The sequence below is a fragment of the Lynx canadensis genome, chromosome D4 (genome assembly GCF_007474595.2).
Source record: "Lynx canadensis isolate LIC74 chromosome D4, mLynCan4.pri.v2, whole genome shotgun sequence".
Lineage (NCBI taxonomy): Eukaryota > Metazoa > Chordata > Mammalia > Carnivora > Felidae > Lynx > Lynx canadensis.
In genome coordinates, this window is record NC_044315.2 from 4,386,717 (window position 1) to 4,395,720 (window position 9,004).

General features: G+C 51.9%; 1 long non-coding RNA gene across 8 annotated transcripts; it reads left to right on the forward strand.

The window, feature by feature from the left end:
• The first annotated feature begins 400 nt into the window (after window positions 1-400).
• LOC115499739 lies at window positions 401-8,678 on the forward strand. 8 transcript variants are annotated; one of them, XR_003964278.1, is made up of 4 exons: window positions 401-1,830; window positions 3,016-3,149; window positions 3,411-5,389; window positions 7,319-8,678. It is a non-coding gene; the product is annotated as an uncharacterized LOC115499739 (long non-coding RNA). The 8 variants fall into 8 exon arrangements; XR_003964276.1 differs by lacking the exon at window positions 7,319-8,678 and adding an exon at window positions 5,933-7,162 and having other exon boundaries at window positions 3,411-5,825; XR_003964273.1 differs by lacking the exon at window positions 7,319-8,678 and adding an exon at window positions 5,666-7,162.
• The last annotated feature ends 326 nt before the right edge of the window (window positions 8,679-9,004 follow it).

Here is a 9,004-nt window from a genome sequence, read left to right on the forward strand (position 1 = left end):
ACGGCCTGCGTCTGCGTATTTTTTTGTGGCTGGTGCGTGGCGGGTGGACCAGACGTGGGCCTGGCGACGACGGGGAACGGAGAGGAGCAGGTGACGGAGCCGGAGAGTCCCATTTCCGTCTCCCAACCTCCACGTGACCACAACGTCCGTCCCGGAATCTCTGAACGTGAGTAAAGAGCAGCAGTCAACCAGACGCAGGGGAAGGAGCTGTCAAAACCAAGTTGGGGCTCTCGGACGTCGTAGCTGAGCTCAGGAGGTCACGCTACGAGCTCTCAGCTCAACTCAAGCCCCGTGTCCCTTTGGTCATGGATGGAAAGCCCCACGGGAAACAACACAGAAAGGGAATGAGGTGTCGGGCGTCCTTACAGGGACAGTTTCTGCAGGACCTCGTCTTCCTGGGAGGGCTCTTCTCATCCTGCACCTGCTCCCGTGTGACGTCCACCAGCAGCGCTCTCCCTCACCCTCCGTCCCCCGCCCGGTCTCCCTTCTGAGCTCTAGGTGCAAACAGCCAGCTGCCCCCAGGGCATCTCCGTGGGGGGCTCCACGGCACCCTGCATGCCCACGCCCCAAATAACTTTTCACCTCCCTCTGCCTGCTAACCTCCAGCTTGCTCCCCTCCCCGAGTATATTCCAGGAGGGCTGGGACCATCATCCGCCCTCCCCTGAGCCCAGTAGCGCCCCCTGCTCTGTGAAAAGAGCCCCCCCCCCACCATGACCCCAAGCATCCCCACCAGGCTGAGCCAGGGGTCGGAGCTGCCGGTGAGGAGGGAGCGAGCAGTCAGTACCTGAGAAATGGCTCGCTTGGGAGAAACACTTAACACTCAGCCAACAGAGCACGCTCTTTCTTAACACAGTGGAGAGAAAACAGAAGGAAGGATGTTGGGGGGAGGCGCGCAGCTCCACGGGGGAAGCTGAGTCAGGGTCAAGGATGACGCTGGCCCTGACGGTGCTAATTAAACCGTAAGCGTTTCATGGTCTCCAGGACGCCGTGGGAAAAGGAGGATATGAAACAAGGAGTTCAAGCCGAGGGTTGTTGGGAAATAGGTGGGCCGGCGAGTTCCTCCTGAGTTTAGAGGAAGGGGGCCCCCGTGCGGGCAGGGGGAGCCGGGGAAGGCCCCTCTTGAGCCTGGAGCTCCGGTGGGTTCTGCCCAGCTCACGGGGTGAGTGGGGCCGCAGGGTGAGAGCACCTCTCATCCGGGAAGGGCCCGCAGCCCTACGTGGCCTCACGCCGGGCTCACGCTCTGCTGCGCTCACCTGGGTGGTCACGAACACATCCAGGTTCTGCATTCCGGGCGGGAACCCGACCGAAGTCAAGTGCCCTGTTTTCTCAGCCCGTCGCATCAGCAGGTGCCTGAAGTCAGCGCATCCCCGATTCCCTAGTGGCCTAGTTCAGGCGGGCGGGCCAGGCTTCCCCGCCCTGACGTTGGTCTTCCTCCCCTTGTAACCCAGGAGCGCTGGCTCTCGGGGCGGTGCTCGCGGCCAGCGTGAACGTGCTAAGTCTGTCGAACCGTCACCTGCACGTTCTGGCGTCCGCCGATGACGATCCGAATCCATCGTTACTCTGATCGTTGCTGGAAGTCGACGTTCTGGTTAATTCATTCCTTCGGTCCAAAGGGAGAGACATTTTCCAAAGTAACCGGCTTGTATTCCTTAAACATATTGATCTCGTGACAACCTGCGGGGCTGTTCCGGATTAAAGGGGCCCGAAGAGAACCAGCAACTGGATGCAGTGTGTGATCCTGGACCAGGATTCCTTTGTCCTTTCCTCTAAAGGACATTGCTGGGACAACTGGTGGCATTTGAAGAAGGCCTGGATATTCTGTGAAATTAGTACGTCCGTGTCAAGTTTCTGGTTTTGTCATTGCGTGTGTGTGTACTTGTGTAAAAGAATGCCTCCAGGCAGGACACACGGGAACATTTCAGAATAGAGGGGACGGTAGCTACACCTCTGTCTCAAATGGCCCAGGAGAAATACTCTGCGTCTACAGCACATAGGAAGGCAGGTGTGGTGAAATGCTAACATCCAGGGGATCTGGGTGGAGGGCATTGGGGGGGGGGGCATTTTTACTTCTCTTGCAAATTTCTGCACACGTGAAATGATGTCAGAATGAAAAAGTTTTAAAAATGTGCTGGGAACACGAAATGGCCTGATTATGTGGGCATGGCTGTATTAAAAAAAAAAAAATACTGTTTATTTTATTATTGGGCCAGAGAGACAGAGCGAGAGCAGGGGAGGGGCAGAGAGAGACAGGGAGACACAGAAACCCAAGCAGGTTTCAGGCTCTGCGCTGTCAGCCCAGAGCCCGATGAGGGGCCCGAACTCGTGAACCTTGCGATCATGGCCTGAGCCGAAGTCAGATGCTTAACTGACCGAGCCACCCGGGCGCCACATCGGCATGGCTGTATTTGACAAGCACCTCATGGGGAAGGTGGCCTGGGGATCTTGTCTCTGGGGACATTCTAAGGCTGCAGGACAGTCAGCTCCATCCCACTGTGACAGAAACAGACCCGCAGGGATATGGGGCAAGAGGCAGACTTCTCTACTGTGCTGTTCGCAAAGGCGAAGCCTTTGTGTCATATCAACAAAGGCTAGTTTTCAAGGAAACTTACTACCGGCTCATTGCTTTCGCCTCCAAATTCCAATGTCTGGGCATGACAGTGGGGCTGTCACATAACTCCATTCTGTATCAAGTGTCCCGAAATAGATTATTCCAGAGCCCGCAGCTTGCCCAATGACTGAAGGTCTTACATGGCAACAACAATAAAGGTCTTCAGCCACTGAGCCCTCATGAACAACAAGCACACCAAGCAATCAGTCTTTCCCACCACGTGAGTAAGCTCCTGTCCCCCCCCAGAACCGCCGGAACGCGGGCTGGGAGCCCACAGGCCCACACTGCAGATAATGACTTCAGCCTGCAGAGGGAAGAGAGAAGGGGCCCCCAAAATAGAGCTTTAAAACCCTCCCTTGTCTTTTGTGACAGTACAATTTACTGTTTCGTTTTGGTCTCTTATCAGGAAGCCTTCTGAATCAGTGCTCTATTTTGAGCACAAAGTCAAGATTTTTGTGGCCGCAGCCAAAGATGTTCACGTGGAGAGCTGCTGAGCTGGCTTGTTGATTCAGGCCCCGACGATTCCTCAGGTCTTTCTGGGTAAGTGGGAAGGGGTTCATCCATAAAAGCTTTTTCTTGGCCTTTCTATGCCTCTCCCACCCCGTCCACTTAGCATTCCACTAGAGAGGACACCAAATTGAATTCACGCCAAGAAAATGGACACGCTCCACATACGTTGAGAGCTTTCCTGTATTAATAGCTTGCCCAGAGTCGACTGTCTCCCTGGGGGATTTAAGTTTCTTCCCTTGTGAGTGTCTATTTTTTCCTCTTTGTTCTTCCTCTCCCCTGGCCTTCTTACAGAAATAACAGGGTCATTGACATGTAACGCGGTTATAAAACCTGTGACGAGGCGCCCGTCTAGTGACAGCAGGGCCGAGCCAGCCGATACCTCCGTGACCGAGTCCCCGTAACGTGAGTACCTCGCGCCATCCCGTGTAACCCCCAGGACAAATCTGCAAGATAAGCTGTGCCATCCTGAGTTTTCACATGAGAAAATGGAAGCTCAGAGAAGATGAATATCCTTTGCCCAAAGATCCATGGTGAGTACAAGAGGTGAGCTTTAAACTCAGTCGTCTGTCTAGAGGGCTCTAGTATTCCGCTCTGTGTACTTCGACGGTAAGTAGAGAGACACCCAGACCTCCTTCTTCTTGGCCCCAAGTTCTTTTACCAGACTGGGTTTGGTGCCCCGATTGTATAAGAACGTATTGCCTTTAGCACCTCTTTCCCCTTGTGGCTGCTACCTCAGCAACCCCATCGAGCAGGAAAGCGAACATGTTCAAGATTTCACTCAGCTTGGCCGTTCGATCTCTCCGCCATGTGTGGGCTGAACCTCTTTGGGACCAACGCTGGGCAGGGTCGCCATGTCCCCGCTGAGACGGCCAGGTGGCTACAGTACTCGGTAGCCCTGCGTCCTGCCCTCTCCTACAGTTTCCAATCTCATTTGGCTCCTTGTGAATTACGCGACATCTGAGCCTGTGAGAGCAGGTGTTCCCGCCCCCTCAGGGGACCTGAAAGGCAGCCCTGGGGCATGAGCCCTTCGTGGGGGGACCGTTAGACCATTTCCGACAAGCACCTAACAAGACATCTCCTGCAGCCGAGTCAGCCCTCCCTACTCCCGGGCAGTCACCGAAGCCATGTGCCCTGGTGGGTTCTTATAGAAGCATCCACACCAGTCCATCTGAGGACCCTATGGGCCTGACCCCCACATAGGATTGATGCAAAGTGGCAGGGAGTTGAAGACCCCAGGCATAACCTTGAACTCATGAACCCACAGAAGTTGGTAAATTAAGGTCCTGGACACTTTGACCCTCGGGTGGGACAAGGCTAAGGTGTGTTGTCCACTTTCCACCCATCTCAAGACCAACGGGGTTGATCCAGCACTGTCCATGGCAATGACTTCAGTAAAACACCCCACGTTGGCTTGCTTCTCTTCTGTCTTACTTGCGCTCCTTATCAGGGCTTGCTGGGAACAGCCCCTAGTACATTCCTTGGACTCAGACCCTAGTCTCAGGGTGGACTTGGGAGGAACTGACCTTGGACACCCCCCAACCCCCTTCCCTGTATCCCAAGTGCAGCCAGCATACTGCTGGGCTCTCTCAGGGAATGCCGTTGACAGAGTTGAGGGCAGTCGTCCCTGGGCCCCCGCTTAGACTTTTCCATGCCAGAAACCTATTGTTCCAGCCAGACAGCATCCATCAGGAGCTCCTGGAGGACACAGGAGGTAGGGATCAGGGTGGGACACCAGAAATGTCAGTGAATTTCTATTGCAATGTGTCCACACTGAAAGAGGTTCCAACAGAAGGTCTCCTGTTCCAACTCTAAGCCAGATGAGGCTCTTCAACAAAGAGGGTCCTCTATCCACCCAGAGGGCATCTGGATTATTGCAGATTGACAATGTTTCAGATGAGAAAGAACAGTAAGATGTTTCTTTTTCCTCCTTGAACTCCCTTCCTTCTCTATCCCAGGTCGTATGTTCCATTAAGTCATCTGGATGATTTCTGGGGAGGCACGGGACTCCAACGTCATGCACCCCACTTCTGCTGGCCGACACTTGGGGACCGCCGGGTCCTGACCTCAGCACACTGGATGGTGGAGTGGGTGACTGTGTGCGTCCGTTTCCTCCAGCGAACACGGCATCCGGGAGCGAGAGCGTTCACTTTGTCAAAGGTTCAGAAATAACAGAAGTAAAACCAGTGAATCACCGTGGTAGCAATCAGTAAAAGTTTATCATGCACACACCAAAAAGGAAGTTTGCAAACCGGGAGCACTCAAACCGGAAGGTAGCGTGAGGCTCGGGGGTGGATTCTTATAAAGCAGCTCATATGGTGAGAAGGCAGTGGCTGTGTGTTCTTCCAGGGTTTGGTCCTAAAGCTAGAATTTTCTTAAGTCAAAGGGAATTGGTCAGTGGTTACCTCATACCAACCTTGGGAAACAGTTCAAGTTTTGCTTGTGACTTCCAGAGGCGCAAGCAAAGGACTGACCCAGGTCCAGTCAGTCTTGCAAAATAATCTAAATTAAGCTTTGTTTGTATGACCAAAGTGGTTTCCTCTGCTCAGGGCATTTTCACGGCTGTGTTTTTTATTCAACGGCCTCCTCCCTCATGGATCAGAGGTGGGCACGTGACGCCCTGAGACCCAGGGCGGCCTCTCCCAGAACCCCTGGGAAACAGCTCTTCAGGCTCCTCCATGGATCCCCAGGGCCTGGGCCGCCATATTGGTACGCTTGGCCAAGGACCTGGGAATGGATCTCCAGGGGAGGCAGAACCACAGGGAGTCCTTGTGCTGTGAGCAATGGAACCTGCCTGTTCTCCTCCTCCTTTGCAGCAATGGAGCCTTTCCTTTCCTGTCCTTGCTTACTCCAGTTTTGACCAAGGTTTCCGTCACATGTGGCAAAGAATCCTAAGTGATCACGTGGAAGGGAGAAGTCTTCTTAACCTGTGTTTGTACCAGGACCAGAGATCCTTCTCCACAGTCGCCGTGGCCCGGTGTTGTCTATGAGGCCAAAGCGTGTCGCCGCTGGGTGCCCCTCAGCATGTGTGTAGAATATTGGAAGTCCTCCTGGGCTGTGGGAGCGCATTGGCTCCTCAGAAGGGGACGACAGAACTTACCGGAATTTGTCCTTGAGATGCCCAAGGGTCTGAGTCGGACATGCTGAGGTTTTATCCCCAAAGTTAAGATTTCATTCGCAAATAAGTTTATACAAAAGCACTAGGGGACGGTACACTTTAAATCCAAGCACAAAATATATCCAGTTTAGTAAACTGGGACCCATATTTTGAAAAGAAGGAGAAAATATTCTACTGGAAACAAAGGAATTCAAATATACAAAGTGATGTTTACCCACCAGTTGATTTTGAAAGGTTAGAGACGTGGCCTTTTTTACATGGAAATATACTCTTACCACGTCATTTAAAAAATTCCTTAGCCTCTCTTCAGCCTTTTATTATGAAATATTCAACCTACAGAAAAGTTGCAAAAATAATCGGATGAATGTCTACGTATCCTTCACCTAGATTAACCAATTGCTAATGTTTTTCCGTACTTGTTCCAGATCCATCGGTATGTGACACACACATGCCTATGTCCGCAGGCAAAAATTACACACACACACACACACACACACACACATTCACACACACGCTCTCGCACATATGCTCACATAAGTACTTTTTCTGATGGACAATCTGAGAGTTAATTGCAGACATCATGACACCTCACCACCGAATACTTTAGCATCTGTCTCCTAAAAAAAAAAAATCAATTAATTGCCACACTCAGGAAAGTTAACACTGAAATAATGCCGTTACCTAAATAGATGGTCCGTAGTCACATTTTTCTGTTTGTGCTGATAATGTCCTTCGGGGCTGGGGTTTGCTGCTGTTGCTTTTTGTTCTTGTATTTTTCTAAATCTGGGATCCAACCAAATATCATGCATTCATTTATTAATATTTTACTTTTGAATGTTATTCTACAGCCTTTTCTCTTGTTTTTAATAAAGGAACTTGGGTTATAGTAAAACCAGTATTTATTCCATCGATTACTTACTTTCTATCAATTTCCATTCATCTCATTAGTTCTTTATCGAGAAAAGTGCCTGGAAACCACACCCACACAGGTTCGAGAATTTGTATAATTTTTTTAACGTAAAAGAACCTGTTGATTTTACACTTAGGAACACCATTCATCCGGTTGTGTTACGCATTATTGCAGGCAGATCATCAGAGCCACAGAAAGAGGCTCGGTGGCAGAGGGCGTAAGGCTACTGATGACCTAAGACAGAGGCAACACCGGAGAGAAAGAGGAGGAGGAGGAGGAAGAAGATTGTAGGGCTTGTGAGTCATGCCAACTGAACACAAGTTGTATCCAAAGGCGGACACGTTTGTGGTATTACGCGTTTGCAGAAGGACAAAAGCATATCCATATAATATCTCGGTGGAAGCCACCTCCTCCACGGTCATCACCCTGACCGCCTTCCCCCCAGACCGCCACATCCTGAAACCACGACGCGGGGGGTCACCTCCCTGCCTGCCCTGTCAGGCTGCCTAGCTTGAGCGTGATGCTGTCCACGGAACATCCTGCAATGACAGGGGCGTCCTAGCCACACACATCCGGTACCTGTGGCCACGAATGAGCGGGCAGAGTACGCTCCCGGTGGAGAAACAAGAATGGCTCCTGGAACGCTTTGGGGCTGAGTGCTTCACGGGAGGTGACTCATGGAAGCGTGCTTACTGGGCCCATTTTCAGTCGACGAAACCGAGGCCCAGAGCATCATGGTTGTGGCTGAACTCCAACTCAGTGGTGCGGCCTCGTTCCAGAGGGTGTGACCTGCCTTTAGAAGGAGCGTCCCGCTTGTCACTCATTCAGCCTGGGGTCCGTCCTTGCGAGCCCTTCATGGAGCGTGATGGAAGTGACTGGTCAGGGGGACCGCTGTCCGCAGCGCCACAGCTCCAGGAAAAGTGGCTGATGAGCCACACGGCTGACACACAGAGAAGGAGACATTTTTATTTAAAGATACTTTCAGGGTCTTTCAAAGGCCTCTCACTGTTTGCTTCCAGGCTGGAGACTCTGAAGGGTGAGTCATTCTAGCTGTTCTGGGGTTTTCACTTCAAGGTCAGAGGCTGCAGGAGTCTCTCGTTTAGATATGCATCATGAGTTTTAAGTGCCCAGGCTGGGGAATTAATTTCGGTCGCCAATGTCACCCCAGAATATTGTGCTTCCAGTGACTGCCACCCAGGCGTCCCTCCTGCGCTCAGCGGAGCCATGCGGGCGGCCGGGGCTCCACCTGCCAAGGGGGGATGAGAAAGAGAGCAAGAAGCTGACTCCTTACAAATGAGCGAAGCAGGTGGGGGGCAGGGGGCAGAAAGAAGAGAGGAACGAACCAAGAAACAGACTCTTCACTGCAGAGAACAAACTGAGGTGGGGGGACGGGTGGGGAAATGCATGATGGGGATTAAGGAGAGCGCGTGAGATGAACACGGGGCCACATATGAAAGTGTTCCATCGGGGGCGCCTGGGTGGCTCAGTCTGTTGAGTGTCTGACCTCGGCTCAGCTCATGATCTCGAGGTCCGTGAGTTCGAGCCCCGCATGGAGCTCTGTGCTGACAGCTCAGAGCCTGGAGACCGCTTCCGATTCTGTGTCTCGCTCTCTCTCCGCCCCTCCCCTGTTGACGCTCTGTCTCTTAATAACAAATAAATGTTAAAAAAAAAAAAAAAGAAAGAAAGTGTTCCATCACTGTCAGTACACCGGAAACGAATATCACAATGTAGGTTACCTGTACTGGCATTGCAATGAGATAAAAATAAAGAAAACGTAAATAAAAATGCAAAAATAATAAACAGACAAAAAAGAAGCAAACTCCTGTCTTCACTGCAACGACCGTGTTCACCGTGCCCAGT